Source organism: Trichogramma pretiosum, unplaced genomic scaffold (genome assembly GCF_000599845.2).
Source record: "Trichogramma pretiosum strain Unisexual culture from Peru unplaced genomic scaffold, Tpre_2.0 scaffold4, whole genome shotgun sequence".
Lineage (NCBI taxonomy): Eukaryota > Metazoa > Arthropoda > Insecta > Hymenoptera > Trichogrammatidae > Trichogramma > Trichogramma pretiosum.
In genome coordinates, this window is record NW_019641688.1 from 3,460,296 (window position 1) to 3,480,789 (window position 20,494).

General features: G+C 42.3%; 1 protein-coding gene across 9 annotated transcripts in view; it reads right to left on the bottom strand.

Moving 5' to 3' along the window:
- LOC106650567 overlaps positions 1 to 20,494 on the bottom strand; it is a 101,827-nt gene that overhangs the window by 49,057 nt on the left and 32,276 nt on the right. For 8 of the 9 annotated variants that reach the window (XM_023461716.1, XM_014368654.2, XM_023461718.1 and 5 more), the window contains one exon: positions 5,565 to 5,631. The exons of the other annotated variant lie outside the window; for it this stretch is intronic. The gene's annotated coding sequence lies outside the window, so the exon portion shown is untranslated. The remainder of the gene's footprint in view (positions 1 to 5,564; positions 5,632 to 20,494) is intronic. 9 annotated transcript variants of the gene reach the window in all.

Consider the following 20,494-nt stretch of genomic DNA (forward strand, 5'->3'; position numbering starts at 1 on the left):
CTATGCCCAGTATGTAAATGTATTCTAGATCTTTGAATCAATGAATCGTAAAAATAACTTGCATACGCGCGAATAGTCAACTGGCACCGCTGTGACAGTTTGAGCTCCGTCGCAGTTGCTCATATACTTCATCATCGGTAATTAAGTTAACTTGGGGCCTGCGAGCTGTATCGTTGTGAATAAAAACACTGTATCCCGTTTCACAATCAGCCGCATCACACCTGCCAGCTAAATACTTCATTGAGTAAGGGGCTGCGAGAAAATTTACTCATGTTAGCCATTCGTCAGTATTATTGGTACGATAGTAGTGCACATAAAATCTAGCATCGAGGAGGCTGTGCAAAATTTCGGGAAATATAGTGTGCTTGTCATATCGCAACCGAATGAAAGGTTAAAAAATATTCGGACGCATCTCTGGCAAAATTGATACATAGTGAAGCTAAGAGCCGAGCGTGGTCACTCGTGGGAAAAGTCGCAACTTTCGTTGTTACATATCCCAAGTCGAATAAGAGAAAATGACGTATGAATTAAAAGAGGAGGAATCGGATCAGGGATAGAGGGGGTAGATCGAGCTGGAAACACAGACGAGGAGTCGCGATGAATCGATCATCGAGGGACGAGCCCGAAGAGCGACGAGAGATCGCGAGACGAGCAAAAAAATTATCTCGGATATATACACGATGTACCGTATAATATGGCTATAAGTGTATGTGTGCGTGTGTGCGTAAGCTGCGTGGATCGATGAAGACGTGATCATCCAGATCGAACATAAAAGTTTCAACTTGTATAAATTTATACATGTGCAAGCTTGTGCCAGCACACATGTCGACTCGAGTCGTTTTTTGCCCCATATATATCGCGCGCTACTTAACGGTGTTAAGGATGCGATCGCCTATTGAAGCTTCAAGAGACGAGGAGCTGCAATCGCGCTATTAGCTCGGATAATAAACCTTGGGCAGAAGTGCTGCTGCTGCTGCTGCTGTTGCGCGTTAATACGCGTGCACACGTACGACTGCGGCTATCGTTTCAAATTTATAGAAAATATTTTACTCGGCGAAGGCCCGCGGGGTGAAGATATAACGAGGCGAGCGCGCGCGCGACGTGGCACGGAAAAATAAGAGAACATCGCTCGAAACCCCGCGTAGTAGCGCGCACAGAGCGCGAGGGTGTCTCGCAAGCTCCTACCTGCGACGCACACGCTCACACACGCATATACGCTCGGATGGTATATATTATGCATACGTATAAACTCGAAGGTGCGAAGCAACATCGATATAAAATGTTGTACATGCCTCGGCTCTTGAATCAATGTAGCAGTGCGGGGAAATGAGCACACGCGCGCGTACGCTGCTTATAAAGACGCAAAGGGGGGCGCGAGAGAGGATAAAAACACGACGTTCGCGACACTTGGCTGTACATGCATACGTACCTATATATACACGCCGTGTATATACATACATACGTATGTGCTCGAGCATTAAGAGGTGCGCCGAGTATCGATTACGAGCCTCCGCAGCCGCCGTACACTATCCATCCATGTGTTCGTCCGAGATGTAGGCGATTGTATGTGTGTGTGTGTGTGTGTGTGTGTGTGTGTGTGTGTGTGCGCGCACACATATAGCGCCCAGGAGAGAAAGATTAACGGCAAACTTACCTTGTGAAATTAATACTCGATCGGCGCAGCGCGCGTACACGTAGTCATAGGATACCCATGCCAATACACACAGGACTTACGTATTTTTGCAATGTTATAATTTTCTAGGTTAGCGATCGTGTGCCGCAGCAGCTGCGCCAGCGTCTCTGGATTAATTCCAAGTCGTGTGCGTATACGCGCGAGGCTAAAAATTATTATAACGATATACGCGCGATTTGAGCGACACGCGCGCACCGCACAACGCATTTGATTTATATATTTTCGAGCCAAAGTCGAATGATTTGCCTAATAGCGAATCGTCGATCGATCGACGACTGCACGCGAAACCGATTAGGCGTTGATTGCGATCGTTGGAGCACTCGCGCAAGTGCATAGACGTATTATGCGCGCGGACAATTGAGCAATGCATACAATAAGGATCGACCTTGAGCGCGTTAACGATCCTATACGGCACATACGGAGATTTTTCATTCGACGGATAATAAAAGCCTTCCAGACCGATTCGATGAAATGAATATTGGTCAGCACCGTTTGGAAAATTCAATCTTTCGCTATTGTAACTCGTGCGTAATCGATGTCATTAATAAAATCGTGACGGCCTATGCAGCCGAGCTTACAATGCGAAATTATCAAATACGAAACTTATCTCGATTGCGCCATTAATAAATCACCGCGTGCGTACCATATACAAATGTGTACCGAAGGTATGCGGCAGCTCGTAACGCGAACGCATTGAAAATTACTTTTCTCGATGATACGTGCAAAAGCTCCCCCTCGGTGTGCACAAGATTCTAGAGTACGAAATAAAAAAGATCGGAGGCTCGACCTCGTTATGACTGTTAATACGCAGGTGTCGAATCGAGCTGGGCACGCATATAATAAAAGATCGTTGGCGATTATGATGTTGCACAACGCCGCCGCCGCCGCCGCCAAGGCAATTGCAAGTAATGAGATTCGAGATTTTTAAATATCCGCGAGCAGCTAGCTCGTTGAACATTTTTCTTCTATCGTTCGTTCAACCCTCTGCCACGTGGCTTATTTATTATATGCACAGTGGCTGGCTTTTATCAGTCGATCGCGATCTTGATCTTTCGTAATTGCGATTATTATCGAAAAATGAAAAAAAGCAATCTAAGAAACAGTCGTATAATTTTTCAATCTTGTGAGGGTGCAGCCTGATTTTCACAACTTTGTAATTAGGGTTCAAAACCAATATCGATTAAAACTATTGACCACCGAGCATTACATTTATTTTAGAGTCAAATTTTTCACTTATTTTAGCAAACAATTTCAAGCGCTTTTTCTCCTTCATATTTCAACATTTCTCTGTTAATAACGCAAGTTTACTGTGCAAAACTTAAACAGAACTGTGTGTACGTATATAACATTTTATCCTTTTTCTGCGACCCGAACATAGCGAAAAATCGATTAAATAAAATGAGAATATATAGGTCGTCATTTATTATAAAATCTCGCTGTAGTCTCGTTGAAAATTTACTAGAAATAATTAGTCGTTTGGTTTATGTTGCGCAGATATTGGCTTAGCTCAACGAGGCAACATAGTTTTCATACATGAAACGTTTCACTTTCATAAAGCATGCATAAAGTACTTACATAAGTACAGTATCGATCAAATTATTTTTGTTCATAAGCCAATGGGCCTAAATGCCTTTTTGCAAAATAAAAATTTAACGTATTTGAATTTGAATATCGCTAGGAAACTACGTTAAAAAATCGGATTATGCGTAAATGTACTGCCGACGTGATTGCTATAATTCGTTTGGAATGTTCATTACGGATATAGCTATCGTTGATCGTATATTATTTTTTTAACAATGAAAAATAACTAATACGATACTACTGCGGTTGACTTACAGTGATCGGATTTTTGTGATAAATTTTGTCAACTAGTTTTTATTTGATAGCAAATCAAATTTATATATTTTCAATATTTTATGGATAGATAATTCCAAGTTATTATGATGGCAATTTAAGAAATCAGCTTTCAGTCGTTGATTTCACGAAAACATAAAAAAACTCGAGTTAAATTTTTAGCTTTTCTAAAGTTAATAATCTCAGCTTGTAATAAATAATTTTAATGATATCACAACGACAGTAGAGAAAGACTATAATATAACCATCATTATAAAGCTAGTTTCGAAAGTTGTCGTCTAAGCAAGCATAGCAGCGCATCTTTTCAGAGTAAATAAGTCATGTCTGCATCTCGAGCGTTGATAAAATGATGGATTTTCTAAGCTTTCATAATTACAAATATAAAAAATGTTATTGAATATAATAGGTTTTTGCGCGATCTCGCAAAGAAGTATGGCAAATTTCGATTAAGAGCAGAGTCGAGGAATGTGCAAAGAATGATTTTTCTTAAAGCATACTGCACTTTTACGTTATCGGCACGCTTTTTGCGTGGGATAAGAAAAGATAGAAAAAGTGAGAGAAAGAAGGAATTTCGATAAGGTTGGCGTGCTTAAATTTATGCGATTGACACGATCGACTCAACGCAGAAAGAAAATGTGTACATGCTTATAACGGTCATACAGTGTGTGCAAACGGAGGTAAAAAAAGTTGAATCGGTGTAGATTTTCTTGGCAATTATATGGCATTATGTAATCGATATTTTATGGTAAAAGTCGGTCGTTGAAATGGATTGGAGAAAATTAATTTGGCCGTAAAATTGACAATTGCAAAATTTTGATATTTTCACCCAATTTGTACAATAATCGTTACAGTTTTTAAGTTTTCAAGGGCTAGACAATTTTCTGATTATCAGATTTCAAGTCGTGGGTGTAACAATAGGTCCGCGCAAGATCCGCATAACGAGCTTATGCAGGTAAAATCAAACGAGAATCGAGGAATTTCGCCGCCCCCTTTTTTTAAATATAAGAAAACACAATCAACATACGCGTCGATGCAGTTCTGTGAAGGGTCTTGGTTTTTATGACATCGCTACCTTGTCTTTTCATCGAAGCCGCTCGCGAGTAGTAGTACACTACAGTACGCGCTTAGAGGCGATAATTGTCGACCTTGCACCACACGCATACACACACACATGCTCTCTGTTAGCCGTGTATAATTGGTCGGTGATGCATTTTCTCACATCAGAAGGAAAATTCACGTCTCTCTCAAGAAAAATTCCATGGATAGAGCGGTCTCTTGGCTAGCGAGTCACGAGACGTCTAATTGTTATAGAGACGTGATTGCGCTAATGGTTTCCTCGTTCTTCATCAAGTTCGCGCCCGACAAGACGTAATCTTGATCGGTGCGATAATACGAAATTCATCCTTTTTTTTCCTTCGTGACAAAACACTGTTTTGTATTACACAATGGAATGCAGTTATATTAATCGCATTAGCCTTTAATAAGTCTTGGGTTCGACATCGAGTTTTACATCAATCGTTATTTTACTTCATTCGAAACTGGTGCATTAGCCTCCAACGACGGCCGTTTACATATCATAAAATTTAGAGTACGATTCAAAGAAGCGCCCGCAACGAGCTCGCGATTGCGCGCTTTGTGCTACGCGAAAGAAAAATGCACATATTGGATAATGTTCGAGCATATAGGCAGAGTTTGCATTCGCAGAAAAGCGACGATCCGTTAGAATAATGGCAGAGCTAGCTCGCGGGCTACATCATGCGCGAGGCGCGGGGACAAAAGGTGAGGAGCGAGAGGCGCAGAAAAAGAGAGATGGGAGCGACGTTCAGCTGCGTTACCTCGATCGGCCTTTTATATATATGTTACGTCGCTGCTATTCCAACAGTCGCGCGCGCGCGGCTAATAACTGTATAGAAAGTATCTCGTTTTTCGCACTCCGTTTTATCTTAATCGCCGATCCCGAGACTGCTAATGAATTTTGCCGATAATTGTTTGATTTTAAGCCTTTCTTTGTACTTACGCTCGATCGTAGGATATACGGGATTGAATTATGCCAACGGTACGTTTATTAGACATGTGGAACTTGCCTGAAACAGAGAAAAAACAAGCGTCATGAGTACAAAAGTCCTTTTTTTTATTCTTCTTCTTTTTCGTCTTCCTCTTCATTTGGTTCGACAATAAACGAGTTTTTAATGATACTCGTAAACTTTCTAATAATACACACGTCGAACTTGCGCTTATATACTTGAATGGAGCTTAACGCTCGCGCATAGTATGTATAAAATTAATATATTTCAAAAGTTATAATCCATTGATCGATAAATAGATCGGCGGTAAACAAAGCAAAACGAGGCATCGGCTGTAGTTGTATACGTACGGCAGAAAACTTATTACACGTAATAGCATACATTCCAGTCGCTCAGAGTCGACGGTACACGACGTCGCGCACACACAGGACGAGTACATACAGTGTTGTATATATATGTGTGTACGTAGTGTTGGGGGAGGGAGCGCCAAAGATGATTAGATAAATAACGTATGTATATTGTATACGCGTGCGCACGAGTAATAACTAAGGCAATTTCTCGATCACTTATCGCGTGTACTGCATATATGGGCTTTATGGAGATGCGCGTCGAGGATCGAGTTAGGAAAAAGAAGCCCAAGCGCAGTCGCCGTATACCGGTGCGAAAGGAAAATGGCATTCATCGAAGCGTCTCTCTCTCTCTACTTATTTAGCCCTCGTCAACTCTCTGTGAGATACATCTAGTGCGAATAATTTCTACAGATTTCTTTCGTCCGATAGCCTGCTGCGACGCGCGTGTATCGATTTTGCGCAGATATTTTTTTCCTCGCGGTGTACTTGTGCACGTGCATGACTTTTTTCTCTCCCTTGCAGCATCGACGCGCGTTGAAAAGAGAGCTTCGATGCGCCAGAAGCTGTGCGCGTTATACATTTTCGCCTTGCGCGCCTTATGCCTTCCAAGAGCAGTAGCAGCAGCAGCAGCTCGAGTTTGTTGAACTCGGCAGCAGAAGCAGCAGCATCCGTCGTCTTGCATACTTTATACTCGCTACTCTTGCTTCTTCCTCTGTCTTATCTTGGCTGTTCGCTGACTGTATCGTTCCTGCATAGGTGTGCACACGCACACACACGCACGTATACTCATTGTGTTCGCGCGAGTTGCGCACGTTTATTCTTTTCATATAATACGTAATGGCAACTCGAGAGAAAAATGTAAAAATTCAAAGCGCCGCACGAGTAAACTGCCAAGGGGACGACGAGGCGTACTTGAATCTTCTAGATGTGTAATGCACGAAAAAAAAAAAAAAGAATTGGTGCAGCGTTTTTCTGTTCGACGTAGCTCGAGGGTGCGACATTTTTGTGCAGCATGCGAATTTGTAAAAATTATTCTCGAATTGAAAATAATAGGCTTGAACGCGTGTTCGAAAATAATAATCACGTCCGAGCAGAGCGGTTGGCCTCGTTATGCGTATACGTGCTGTATACACACGCACACACACACATATGTAATCGTGAATCGAGTGGCAGTAATCGGACCTGTTGCACCGATAATCGACGAGGGTAGGTATGTACGCTAGGCATCGCAAGTGCGAGGTAAAATTAGATAGATGATTCTTCGCGTTTCCAAACAGCATAATACAACAACTTGGTTCTCGTAAGTCAATAAAACAAAATCCGTGCCCTATGCGATATAATAGCCGAACAATAACAGCCGATCCTCTACGATGTAGATGATGCAAAAATAGCACGGGAAATCATCGCAAAACGAGCATCATTGGAACTGTAATGATACTCCACTGTGCGAGTGTATGCGTTGTGTGTACATTTGAGCTGCTTGCGCTGCTGCTAAGAGAAAGAGAAACATTCCTGCGCATCGACGACGACGACGACGACGACGAAGACGAGTCACAATTACGGGATGTGCGCGGCGCAGCGCGGCCAATGATATATAAGAACGAAAAAAGGGGTTGAGAGAGAGAGAGAGAGAAGCGATTGAGAGAAAAAGAGATACGAAGATTGATCTAAAGTTAAGACGTTATGCAAGCTGGCAAGGCAGCAGGAGAGGACGAAGAAAACTCGACGGTGGTGGCAGTAGCGGCCTGTCGTAGATAAGCCATCCCTTTCTGTATTCTCTCCTTGCGCGCAGATTGTCCGCTGCCGCTGCCGCTGCTGCTGCTTCGGCTCTTATTGACTCTTCCTCCTTCTCCTCTTGCGGACGTGAGTCTTTGCGCGCATACGTATACTTATGGCTCGCACGCGCACTGCGTAGTATTGCAGGCTTTCTCGAGGAATTCCTTACTTCGAGAAAAGAGAGAAGGAAGATGCTTACAATCGACGATTGTCTCTCGCTCGCGCTTGCTTGCTTGCTCAACTTGAAACTCATCGTTATTGTACGCTCGAGCGAGACAGAGAGAAAGAAAGAGAGACAGATGCACACACACACACAAACGATCCTTTGAGCTTTGGCCCAAGTACATATGGACTGCGAAGAAAAACGTCTCGTCTTGTTAGCCATGGCTTGTTTTTCAAATAGTTGCGCGCTTATAATATAATTATCGCGTCCGCGAGTCTCTAGTTTCGTTGCCGAGACAGCTCACATGTGGCTCGTCCGAAGCATTTTGGTACTTGTCCGACGCGTCTTTTTCACACGAGCCTTGCACGCGAACCAAAGACCAATCTCCTTTACATATGTATTCTCTCGGCGAATGAATGCAATCAATTAGCATTATTAAGCTTTGTTTATATCTGCAGCGAATAACTTTTGTTTAATCAGTCAAATAACCAAAGAAATACATGAATGCACATGAAAATAAAACATCTTGAAAAGGATGGTACAAGGATAAAAAATTTTGTTCATTTTTTAGAAATAATGAACAAACGACAGCCCCAGCAGTTTATGGAAATCGAAAAAACGAAAATACACACTATCACGTAGCTGCACGCGTGAGAATCGGGTACGGTTATATTTTCAATGCAAACGTGCTCGCGAAAAAAGCTCACAATGAGAACGCTATCTGATTTCCAAAGCATCTTTCACACAGGCTCACAAAGGTGGCATCGGCGAAAAAGTCATGCCTGCGCAGCTGGAGCACTCGCGTAACGATGCTATGATTATACTATATAGCAAGTGGCTGCTCTTTATAAATTAAATCATTATGAAATTCGAGTCAATATCCTGAACTAGTTTCTTTTTATTCGCCAAATCTCATTACTAATAATCGCGCGCGAGAGTAAAGCAATTGCGACAGCTTAGAAAAACACACACACATACAGTCGAGTAAGAGTATGGTTCGACTTATGAAAAAGAAAGTCGCAAATTGCGTACATTTAATTTAATTATCTAAAACGACGTATCAGCGTTAAAGTGGCACTTGACGTTCAATCGACAACTCGTTTCGACGGCGTCCTCTTTCGAATTTTCAATTGACTTCGATTATCATCTCCGCATAAAGTATATAAACATACAACGACTACCGTGTTGAATCTATCGAATTTGAAAAACCTCGCAGCGATCGTTAATTTAAGCAAATCATTGAGTGCTACATCGAGCCGAGCTTCGAGTTCGTTAAATAAGAAACGTAACGGGAGGATCGAGATGTTGCATCACGATCCAGGCGCAGCCTGCGTAATATGGCGCGTTGCACAATGAAAGCCATTTCCCAGGGATATGCATCTCGAGAGCCGTTGGAACAGAAAGAGGAGAAAATCATATTTTAGGTTTAATTACCTGGGATAATTTGCTCGCTCCTTTTATTTTACAGACTCTTGTGTCTACCGTTCACCAATCGCTGCAGTAGCTGGGGCGAGAAAAAAAATTACGGATAGAAAATTGAATTCTCGGATCGTTGCTCATTGACGAGATTGTGTCAACGCGCGCTCGACGCGAGAGAAAGTAATGCTCCACGTCTAATTAATCGTATTTTTGCCTTTCTCAGATGCGTCAAGATGTGCAGCCAGAGCAGAAATCAATGTCAGACTCGACGGTCTCTAGCATGAAAACCTACAAATGACCCATCTAAAGGCGAAAAAGTCTCCTTCTTAATCATTGATGCAAGGAAGGAAAATCATCTTGGATTCAATACAGGTGCGGCGGGCAATTAGAATTGGCAAGAAGTCGCGAAGAGGATATAAAGAGAGGGAGAGAGAAAAAAGCGGTGATCGATCGATCACACTTCCCTGTACGGAGAGCAGCGACTTTCACGCATGCAAACTTCGATCCGGGCGACGAGTAGTAATAGTATCGGTAGTAGTATTAGTAGTAGTAGTAGTAGTAGTAGTAGCAGCAGTACTAGTAGTAGTAGCAGTAGTACTAGTACTATAAGAGTAGACTTTCTTGTGCAGAGTGCAAGAAAAAATCGCGGCTTCTTTTTTGCATGCCAGGCTTTTGCGGGCTGTCGTGCGAATTGGGCCAACGAGCATACCGATCTAGAAACCGATCGACAGCTACGAGAGCGGCGAGGTGTGCGCGCGGCCCCCTCGAAGAGAGAAGCATTTACGTTTTCGGGCCTCGTTTTTATCGATTATTCGATTGTCAAGTTTTGAATTTCGATGAATAAAAATGTGAGCCTCGATACCGATATGATTTATATTTACACGACTCAAAACGATGTTGCTCATACATAAATGTATGTTGTACACTGCGTAGAAAAACACATTATACACTTGTTTCGACTAATTATTTGATTTACATGAATGTATATATGAATTTTCCGTTATAGAAAGTAGTGGGTATAGAAACGCGTGCGCGTCTAGAGCAAGTGCCATATACCACCACACGGCGTATAGTTGCGCAAAGCGTCCGTATTCGCGTGTACCTAGACGCGTAGCGAGAAAAGAGGTTAGATCACTCGGGCGCGAAATTTTTCGCACGATTCAATGGCATCGTCCCAGAAAATCATTCATCTCGTGCAACGATTAAAAGATCGAGTCTTTTTTTCAGGCGTCAGGCTCGATTCGTCATTATAGAACGGCAATAAATAGGAGTTAGCAGAAGAAGGGGCGCGAGCAAAGAGAACGCGGAGCTGCCACATCGAGTTCAAATTGGCTCGGTGCTCGCTAGACTCGCCGGACCGTAAAACAAGCCGAGCCGAGAGTGCGTATAACGCGCGTAACAACTGCTGCCACTGTATAAAATTCATCCTCCTCTTTTCTGCATCAGTTCATAAAATTCAATTTCTCTGTGTGTGTGCGCGCGCGCATGAGCAGTGTGTATACAACGTATATAGCAGGGCCAATTAAAAGCCAGCCCATAAAAGTACAAGTGCGCGTCTATCATTCACGCACTCTATCGCGTACGGAAAAACCACCTATACGCACACACACACGTACTCGTATGCGTTCGACAACAACGCGTTACATACACATTCACACATATACATGGGTATATGGGTATTCGATCGAAGCTCGAGATCGCGGCTGTATAGCGTCGCGCCACACTTTCAGCTCGACGCAAACGAGCAAAACCAGCTTCGGAAGATGTTAGTTATACCGTGCCCGAGAGATCGATGAGAAAGTTTTCTATGCGTGTACTATCAAAAAGTTTATCTGTGGCGAGAAGTGTGTGTGTGTGTATATATATAAATAGAGGAATGCCGAGGACGTCAATAATGATAAAGTTTTGTGCCGAGCCATCGAGCAGCAGCAGCAGCAGCGTCAGTAGCGGCAAGAGCGGAGCTCGAGTTGACGGCGCGCGGCATAGTTTTCCAAGGATTTGACTCTAATAATAGATCACGGCGTGCGCAGCCTCTCGGTACCTTGAACTTGCAGAAGATTTTTCTAGTTAAAGACGCGATGCTGCGGAATAAATTTGTCTGCGGTTCGTGTGTGTATGAGCAAAAAAAAAACCAATAACGAAATGATCACCGCCTTGGTGCGCGCTCGACTGGCAGGCGGCGCGCAACAACGAGTATTTATATACTTTTCGAAACTTATCGATCAGAAAATTTATGGGCAGCGTTATCGGAGCCAACTCAGCGAGGACTGTTGTGCGCTGCGACGATGCGATTTCTATATCGATCGTAAATATCAAAGCTAATCCTAATTGTTTGGATCGGGGAAAAAAGAGAAGAAAGAACGGCAACGATAGCTACTCTGGCATTATGGAATCGCCGTGAAAGTTTCGAAAATTTGTTAATAAAACGATTTCGGCGCGCACCAGCGTATTTACTACTTCGAATCGTTCGATCGTCGTCGTTTCGTTGCATTAACAAATAATACGCCTCAAGAATTACGGAGCGTTCACTTATACGAACATTTTTCGCCTCGTACGAGCGATCCAATATTATATTATTATTTTTATTAAAGTTATGCACTCGCTTGCTCTCTCGGCTCTGCGACTCGAGACTCGGCTGGTAAACAAATCGAAAATCAAATATGCATACATTGCCAGGCTCTACATGAACGCCGGCGGACTGGTGAAAGGTTGAACTCGTAGGCATGTCAAAAGTCGACCTTGGCTCGTCATGTCACGTCACTGCGCATACTCGACGCTGCTTTTATAAATTGTGGACTTTAAAGTGTGCATTGGCGCGTGCGAAGTGATGAATTTTCGTGCGACTAATGCGCTCGGACAACGGACGTGTCGCCCTGTTAGAGTCACTCTCTGTCTCACCTTCGAATTTTATACAGTCCCTTGAGCAAGCCTCCGACTCTCCGCGAAGTACGCTTGTTATTACAGTATATGCAATAGCTTGCGCACTTTGAAAATTGATACCTTTATGATTTCTTACGCACAAATACACACACGCGCACACACGAGAGAAGACAGACAGACCTTTAAATACTGCTCGAGACCTCTGCGCAACTGTATATAAACACGCTTGCACATGCCCGTTCATGGGCTCAGATTTATGATTGCTCTTTCTTTCTGATATACACGCTTATGTTTATTAAAGTGATTTATATAGAGTTTGAGCTTTTCCAGTGATTTATTTTATCGAAATTTAACTCCTTTATCAATCTAGAGTTGGACTCTTTTTAATACTTTTTTTAAACAATTTTCCTCCTACTGTTTAATAGTTGCACGACGCTTGGAGTCGCGCATTTACAATTGTATTACAATAAACTTATTTTGTCCAATCACTTGCGAGATTTCGTAAAATGATATCAAATCTTTTCGCTTGTTTGATTATAGTTGAGTTTGTCAAATTGAGCAAATGATTTTTAATATTTGACTGTATAACTAAGCGAAACGATGGTTTCTCACTCAAATAAGGCAAAATCCGGTTGTATCTTGACTTGGTCAATGTTGTTTCTGCGCTGAATGCTCTAATGAATAAATGCATATGCTGAATATGGCCGTACGTGACCACGAAATGAAAACTCGTCGTTTTTTATGACACTAGTTTTGTGCGTCGGCCGGCGATAAAATCCTAACAGAGGCTGAGCAAGGGAGAGAGAGAGAGAGATACTTGACATTCTATACGAAAATCATGTTGTTGTCGCGTTTGGAAAGAAAGTGACTCGGTCGCATTTCTATGTGGATAAAATTTATTTGGCGCATATCGCCGCGCAGCGCTCGCACATACACAAACCGACTTGACCGGCTAGACAGGAATATTTTTCTAAAGAAAGTGTTAATTTTTTCGTCGATGCGATAGCTAATATTGAGCTCGCTGCGGGTATAATTTTCTGTACAACTGCTGGAAATAATTGACTCACGCGTGCCGGACCAAACTCAGCACGAGGATGTATGTAATTATTACGAGTGCAGAAAATATCATCGAAACAAACGTAAATAAATGTGAAACTATTGCCGCAGACATCGGTGTTTTTATTTGACGATTGTTGAATCAGAACTGAATTACATACGATACCGATAACAGCAATGACTAATGAATATCTCATCTGGATAATGACTCGCTTCTTTTTTACTCGTGCAGAATATTGCATAGAAGAAAAGGTCAAAGACCTTCTAAAGTACAATAGACCTATCAGCGTGGCGTTTCTCTCCGCGTTGAAAAGTGCACTGGGCGCGCGCGCTCGTCACACCGTCTGCCTCTTTTTGCGCAATGTATTTATGACATAAACCCGACAGAAAAATGTTTAATATTTTTTACTCTGCCATCGAAATTTTATATTATACAAAGGTTGAAAGGGGAGTTTTTTCTACGGCAATTTCTAGGTGAAAGTTAGTCTTTGCGCGAATTGGACTTTTCTCTAAGTGTCACGTTTCGCTCGCAACTTCTCCATAATGCACAACGCCACCATGAGACTTGGAACATTGTACGCGGGAGAATAAAGCAAAAAAAGAAAACACCAAACGTTGAAGCCGAAGTCGAGCAAAAATTAAACCTGTAACTTACTATATCGATGAAGTAGTTATTTAAAAAGTTTTTTATGCACCTGATAGCAGGACAATTTGTATATTGCCCGATGACTAACGGTTACGAAAAAGCCACACGACTTGCATATGGTTTTTTCTCTTTCGCTCTTTTAATATATACGTTGACAAGTGTTTACGAGAGTAATGCATTGAACGAAGATTGCGAGGGAATAATATCAAAGTGCTTTTCTGCCTAAGAGGATATTACGCTGCGAGAGCTGCCTTTTACGTAACATTTATAATGGATGTGGCGGTGTACGTTGGGTGGGTGTTGCACGTAAGAGAGAGACTAACAAATGTTTCATACATCGAATACACTGGAACGTAATTAAGTAATTTCACAATATAAGTAAACCACCTCTCATCTCAATTTCGTTTGCGATACATGAATTATTGCAAATCGAAGGATAAAATTTCAACATTCAACGATCTTTGTCTTTCCGCTAAGTGTAAAATAAATCAACTGGCCGGTGAAAAATCGTGAAAATTCACTTCTTTCTCTTGTTCGCAGCACAGTTCGAGTGCAATACGTCGAATCGATAAACATACTTGGGCGTTCGTCGGCCCGTCTCGGGAAGCCTTACACGGCTTCGGGTTTTAACCCTTTCTCATCCCTGAGCAGACGATCGGTGCGCGCGAAGCACACGTCGCGCAAATCGGGTCAAGTTCCGTCTGCGAAAAACGGGACCGCGAGACGAACCTTTGTGTAAATACACGCGCGTACGCACAGAGAAAATAATTGTCTTGGCGCATTTTCGCACGACGCCGCTGCTACCGAGCGCATCGTCGTCGTCGTCGGTTGTTGTTGTTTTACTAACGTTACCGCTGTGCCTCGGTTAACTTTAATTTAACCTTTTCGCCATAAATAAGGGGGTACTCAAAAAGTCGTAAAAATGAACACCAGCCAAGCAATGAAGGGATGGGTGGGGATTTTGAGTTTTTATTGTCAAAAAAACCTTAGGTTACTTACAGCTAGTAATTAGCGTTTTATCGATGCTCACGGAGTGAAAGCTAAGTATAATCTCGACTCGGGCGATTAGCTGCGTCAGTTGCAAAAATGTCAAAATGATTGAAGGTGTAAAAATTGGATGGATTTAGGATAAAACGGCGCACACGCGGCAAGTGAAACGTCGAAATACTTTACGAGGCTTTTGCTCCGATTTTGACATGCAATCGCTGCAAAGTGCTTTAAATTTTTACAATGCTGCGCCTTTGTACAATAAAATCCACTAACGGATTTCATTTATATGTACTGTTAAAGACGGTGGAAAAAAAAAACAAATTGTCAGAATCAAATGCAGTTGGTTTCGTCTTCAGTGTTCGCGTCGTAATTCGAAACGATATAAAAATTAGGTATCTTGACCAGCGCGAGATGGACTAAAAAATAAAGAAATATTCCGATTACTCTCGCGCGAGTGACAAATTAGAATGGAGCATTTACAATACGATACGTAGACCATTATATAGAGATCTTGACGCGCGAGTGGATAGTTAAAATCTCGACTGGAACGAGGAAACACGCGGGCGCGCGCAGTACTCGAGGCGTGGTTCACGCGCTCTCCGTGTAATCGTCCTTACCACGGAAATGGCGCGCGCTATGCGCTCTTACACAATGTTCAACAGCAGCAGCAACAACAACAACAACAACAACGTTTGTTCCGCACAAAAGTATTTATAGAAGAATGGGAGGATAAGTGCGCGCGCGTATAACATTGCGAAGAAACGAGAAGGAAAAAAAAGACGAAATGGCAACAACAACCGGCTGCTCCTGTCCGTAGCTTTTACTACGCGAGCTCCGCGAGTGCACTACGCGCACGCACATATAACCGAGAGAGTGTATATAAATCAAGCTAGCCACGCACGCGAGAGATGCCGAATTTTTTCCCTCTTCTTTTACTTCGCTTTTATCAAAAAATAAAAGGAATAGATTTTTGCCGCTCTATTCCCGTTTTAATACCGATTTGTCGGAGATCGACTAGAGGCACATTGACAAACAATGGAGCCATAGAGAGCACGAATCGCTCACGTGAGAATCTTGAAAAAACAGTCGTGTATGTAGCGACAGTCGCAGCTCGACAGTAGCTTTCTCGCTGTGTACGAGCAAATGAAGTATACGCAACACGTGTACACCGCGCGCAGACACGCGTGCGTACGGTCGAGGTTCGTGTATAGGAAACGGCGCATTTTCTCGAGGCGGAAAAATATTTTTCCTTAAAATGCCCGAGTAAGAAAGAGCGAGAGAGAGGGAAAGAGATTGGCATGGTAAATAATTATAATATATACATAAACAGACACCGCCACCGCAGCACGCGGAGAGTTAACGTACTTCGTAGCCGGGCTGTACGGTGAAAATACATATGCAGTAGCACCGGAGAGAGAGAGAGAGAGAGGAAAGTATAAACTGCAATCTGAAACGTACCGAAAGCGAGTTTCTCATTATAATTACTCTCTCTCTCATTCTGCTGCGCCTGCTGCCCAGAAAAATCACCTTCGAGCCCATTTCTAATGTCGTCTTTGATCTACTGCGTGCAGATATACATCCGCTGCACGAAATGATTTTCAATAAGTATAGGCTGCTCGATAGTCTTATTCGTATTATATTATTATATTTTATCTAATCAAGAACTTATGTTCTTCAATATATTTGAATAACTGCTCATGAAAATGGGCCTTCTTTCGTTTTTCTTTCGATTAGCGGGCCCAGCCCTTTATGTAATGTAATTATTGCTGCACTGACTCAGGGACTTTTATAATCACCTCGAGAAAGTGAAAATAGAGTTTGAATCGTTGTTTTTCGATTATTTTTAACAGTGGCCGGAGAGATAGAGGTGAGAGAAATAGAAAAAAAAGAGGCGATCGGTTGAAAGGTTAAGAATTTATTTGTTGACTAATTTCAAGCCTTTTTATCGAGATTTGGTAACGAGAAAATTTTAGAAAAAGAAAATTAGTAAATTCCTCTTTATAAGCTATCGTCGTAAACTTTTGAAGAGAAAGAAAGAGGACACTTAATGTTGTTTTGATGCTGTCAGCACTTTTATGAATTTCATTAGTTTAATCGGCAATACATTATGCAAAAAAGCAAATCTTGAAATCATAATCTCATAGATTAAAAAGCAACGCGAGTACTTCACGCTAATATATAACCAGTGCCAAGTTATATTTAGGCTCGTAAATGTGAATCGCAGGTGGTAAGTTGGATTAAAAGATTTTTTTTCTTCGAACTCTTCGATTAGCCATAAATTTTCGTGTTATATATTTCGCTACGAGCGTTAGCATTAAGTCAATTGCGCAAACTACTTGTATTTTTTTCACCACATGAATTTGACTCTAAAGTCGTATATTTTTATAGAAGCGCCGTAAAGTTGCAGCTCGTCGGCATCTCGTATACTTATGTTAATTAATTCATGTTATACGTCACTTTACCGGTAGGGATGAAATATTATCTCATGAATAAATTAAAAAAAAAAAAAAAAAAGAAGCGGACAAGAATAAAAATAAAATTATCGTCAACGAATCGAGGCGTGGCATGATTTAATCAATCCCTTGAAAATAATATCGAAAAGGCGTCCTCGATCGAGTTCGCGCTGCTCGTCTAATGTCTCTCTGGGCTTTGGTTTTTGCCGCTTGCACCACGATGACGCAAGTGCAAAAATGCTCGGCCAGTAATCGGGAATGCGGATCGGATGCGCCACACGCACCAGAGTAAGAGAGAGAGAGAGAAGCCAAAAAGAGCGCCTAGCCGGGTCCAAGTCTCTCTCGCTTTCTCGCTCGGCAGAGGGCTATATTTGTTACGAGGCGCGAACGACCGATGTAATATGCGATCGATTGTGCTGCCTGCCAAGTTTTCCAACTCGATATACATTATACATATATACACACAAGAGTCGCCAAAACTATAGAGAAGAAGCTTCTCGCGCCCGGAGCTTCGCAGGCAAATGACATAGAAGATACCGTCTATGAATCGAGCGATGTAATATTAATTCATCGAAAGTGAACGAACGTTCAAAAGCAAATCACCAATTTTTTTTTTTTACTTTTATTTTTTCTCTCGTAGACGGTGTATAAAGTAGCTTAAGCAATACATTCGTACGTACATGTCGTTGCTGCGATAAATAATTTTGATCGATGCCATGCTTCGACGTTAGTTTTGCTAAAGTCCTTATGCACGATACATAGTCGAGCCGCAAGGCGCGCACGAGTGTGCACGTTCACGGAGCTCTGTGCAAATCAACGCGACACGTCAACGCTATTATTAATATTTGCACTGGTGTATTTATTATTTATGGTTCATTGGTCATCGACCAAGCGCAGGGGAAAAGAAAAAGTTTAGCAACATTGCCGGACTGCAGCTGTATACTCGCGCGCTCGATGTTGTTAAAACAATGCGATATTTTTCAATCAAAATCGCACTGGGCAAGGGGACGTGGTGATTCATTCGTCGTTGTTGCAAAGCTCGAAATTGGTGTACACACATAGGCGTCCATTACGAGCGAGAGAAAGACAAACATTTTCTTGCTAAACATGCGTGCAGGCGCGCGCGATGAGCTATAACTTTTCAGAATCGCTCGGCGAGCGTGACTTTATACATTGCACACGAGCTCCGGCACGATCGCCGTTCATAAGTATCATTTTACACGAAGCAAAAGGCGTGGCAAGGCCAAAGTTCTATACGCATGTACGCATATATACTTGCGTCGTCCTTAATAAAACGCCTCGCATGTGCGCCCGTATGCACACACACACACACACACAACACACACATACACACGCATTGTACTTGCAGAGGTGAGCGCGTCGCATTCTCTCTTTCTGCTCTCGGTCTTTCATATTTTTCTAATATACAACCAATTAATCCATCTCGGCGTGATTAAATTGCGACACAAGTGTGCATAACTTTTAATGCTCGCTCGCGAGAGTCTTGTAGTAATATTTTCTTCATACTTTGCCCTTCCCTTCTTTGACCTATACGGCGTGGATATAACATAACGACGCGCATAATAAACTATCGAGTATCGGCAAGAAATCAAATTTATCGCTCGTGACCTTGTGACTCGTGCAGCAGGATTTAGCTACGCATTTTGCGCGTACGAACGCATGAAAAAGGTCAAAGAAAGCGGACACCGTCGCGTTTATAATTTTTCGCGTTTTTTTTTTTCGTTCCTTATTTTATATACTTTTTTTTCTTTCGAGTAAAATCCTCGCGCGCGTACACAAAGCCCTCAATTACGCGCGCGACTGCCGCAGTTAGGTGCAGTCTCGACTCTCGCGCGCCCGCGCATAATAATTGATGAACCTTCTTCATTTTGAAAGGTCTGTTATGCGCGTGTATGTAAGAAAGTATACAGCGTTTCGGTGCAGGCATACACAATAAGGTGACAGTATGAAAAAGGAACGACATGGCCGTTGGCTTTGCGAAATTTTTTAAAACTCCCTGCCCCGGCTCGAAGCTGACACTGCGCGCGCCCGAGCTGCGTAAGATGTATATAATACGATCGCGCGCGGCGGCCAGTGAGTCTTTGACTGAAAGTGAAATTTAAAGAGATCGCTGCGACGTGCATTTAAAAAAGGTGAAACAGTAAACCGACGCGAAACGGGTTTTTATTTTCAACATGCTCTCTCGCGCGCTGCAGCACTACGTGCTCTTTTCGCGGAGTCATTTTTTTCCACGCTGCGAATTTGCCGAAAAAACCTATGTGGCACATAAACGAATGATAATTAGTGCGTAAAACGTGATCGATGAAAGCCATCGCGGAAGCAACTAATAATCAACGCACATTGACACGTGACTCAATCACGACGGAGGAAGGTCATTGCCACCAAAGAGAGCAGCTACTTTACATAAAAAAGCGCCTGCAGGTATACGCGCGCGAGTTGTAATTCAGCTCGTTTCAAAAGGCGCGACATATATTTCCTACGCATAATGCCGTCCCCGAGTACGTTGAATAAACGCGTATGACGTACACAGTTGCTACCGTTTATATATACGTACCTGAACGAAGCCATTCGAGAAATATAAATGCTACGCTGTAATAAAGAAAAGCCTTTTCCGTTTGCCATTCATATTATTTACTTCCTTCTTGTTTTGCTCGAGCTATAGCTCGAGAGCTCGGGGCTCTCTTTTACGACGAAAATCGCATACTGGCGTGTCTGTACGTGCATGTGTGTACGATGTACATAATGGCAAACGTAACAAAAACATATTTCTTCGACGATCAATGCCCAGAAGTATTCTAAAATCAAGCGAAAAAATCTGAACGATATTCGCACGTACAACGCGAGCCAGTTGCAAAAGATCTTACGGTTACTTTTTATCATTCATTGGAATCTATAAAAATCTTACAAGGACTTGGCGTATTTGCTGTGATGTTTTTAATAATTTATATATCATTTTCACCAAAAATTTTTCTTTAGACCATTATCTTTCTTTCTTTAAAAATGTAAATAATCAACCTCTCTAGAGTATCTCAACGATTCGACTAGCGAACAGTCACGTAATCCTTGTAATAGCTTAAATGTACACGACGTCGAGTCATACGAAAATCAAAAGACACAAAAGGAGTGGCTTCTCTCGCAATTTTCCTAAGCGCCCACAGTTGAATCTATT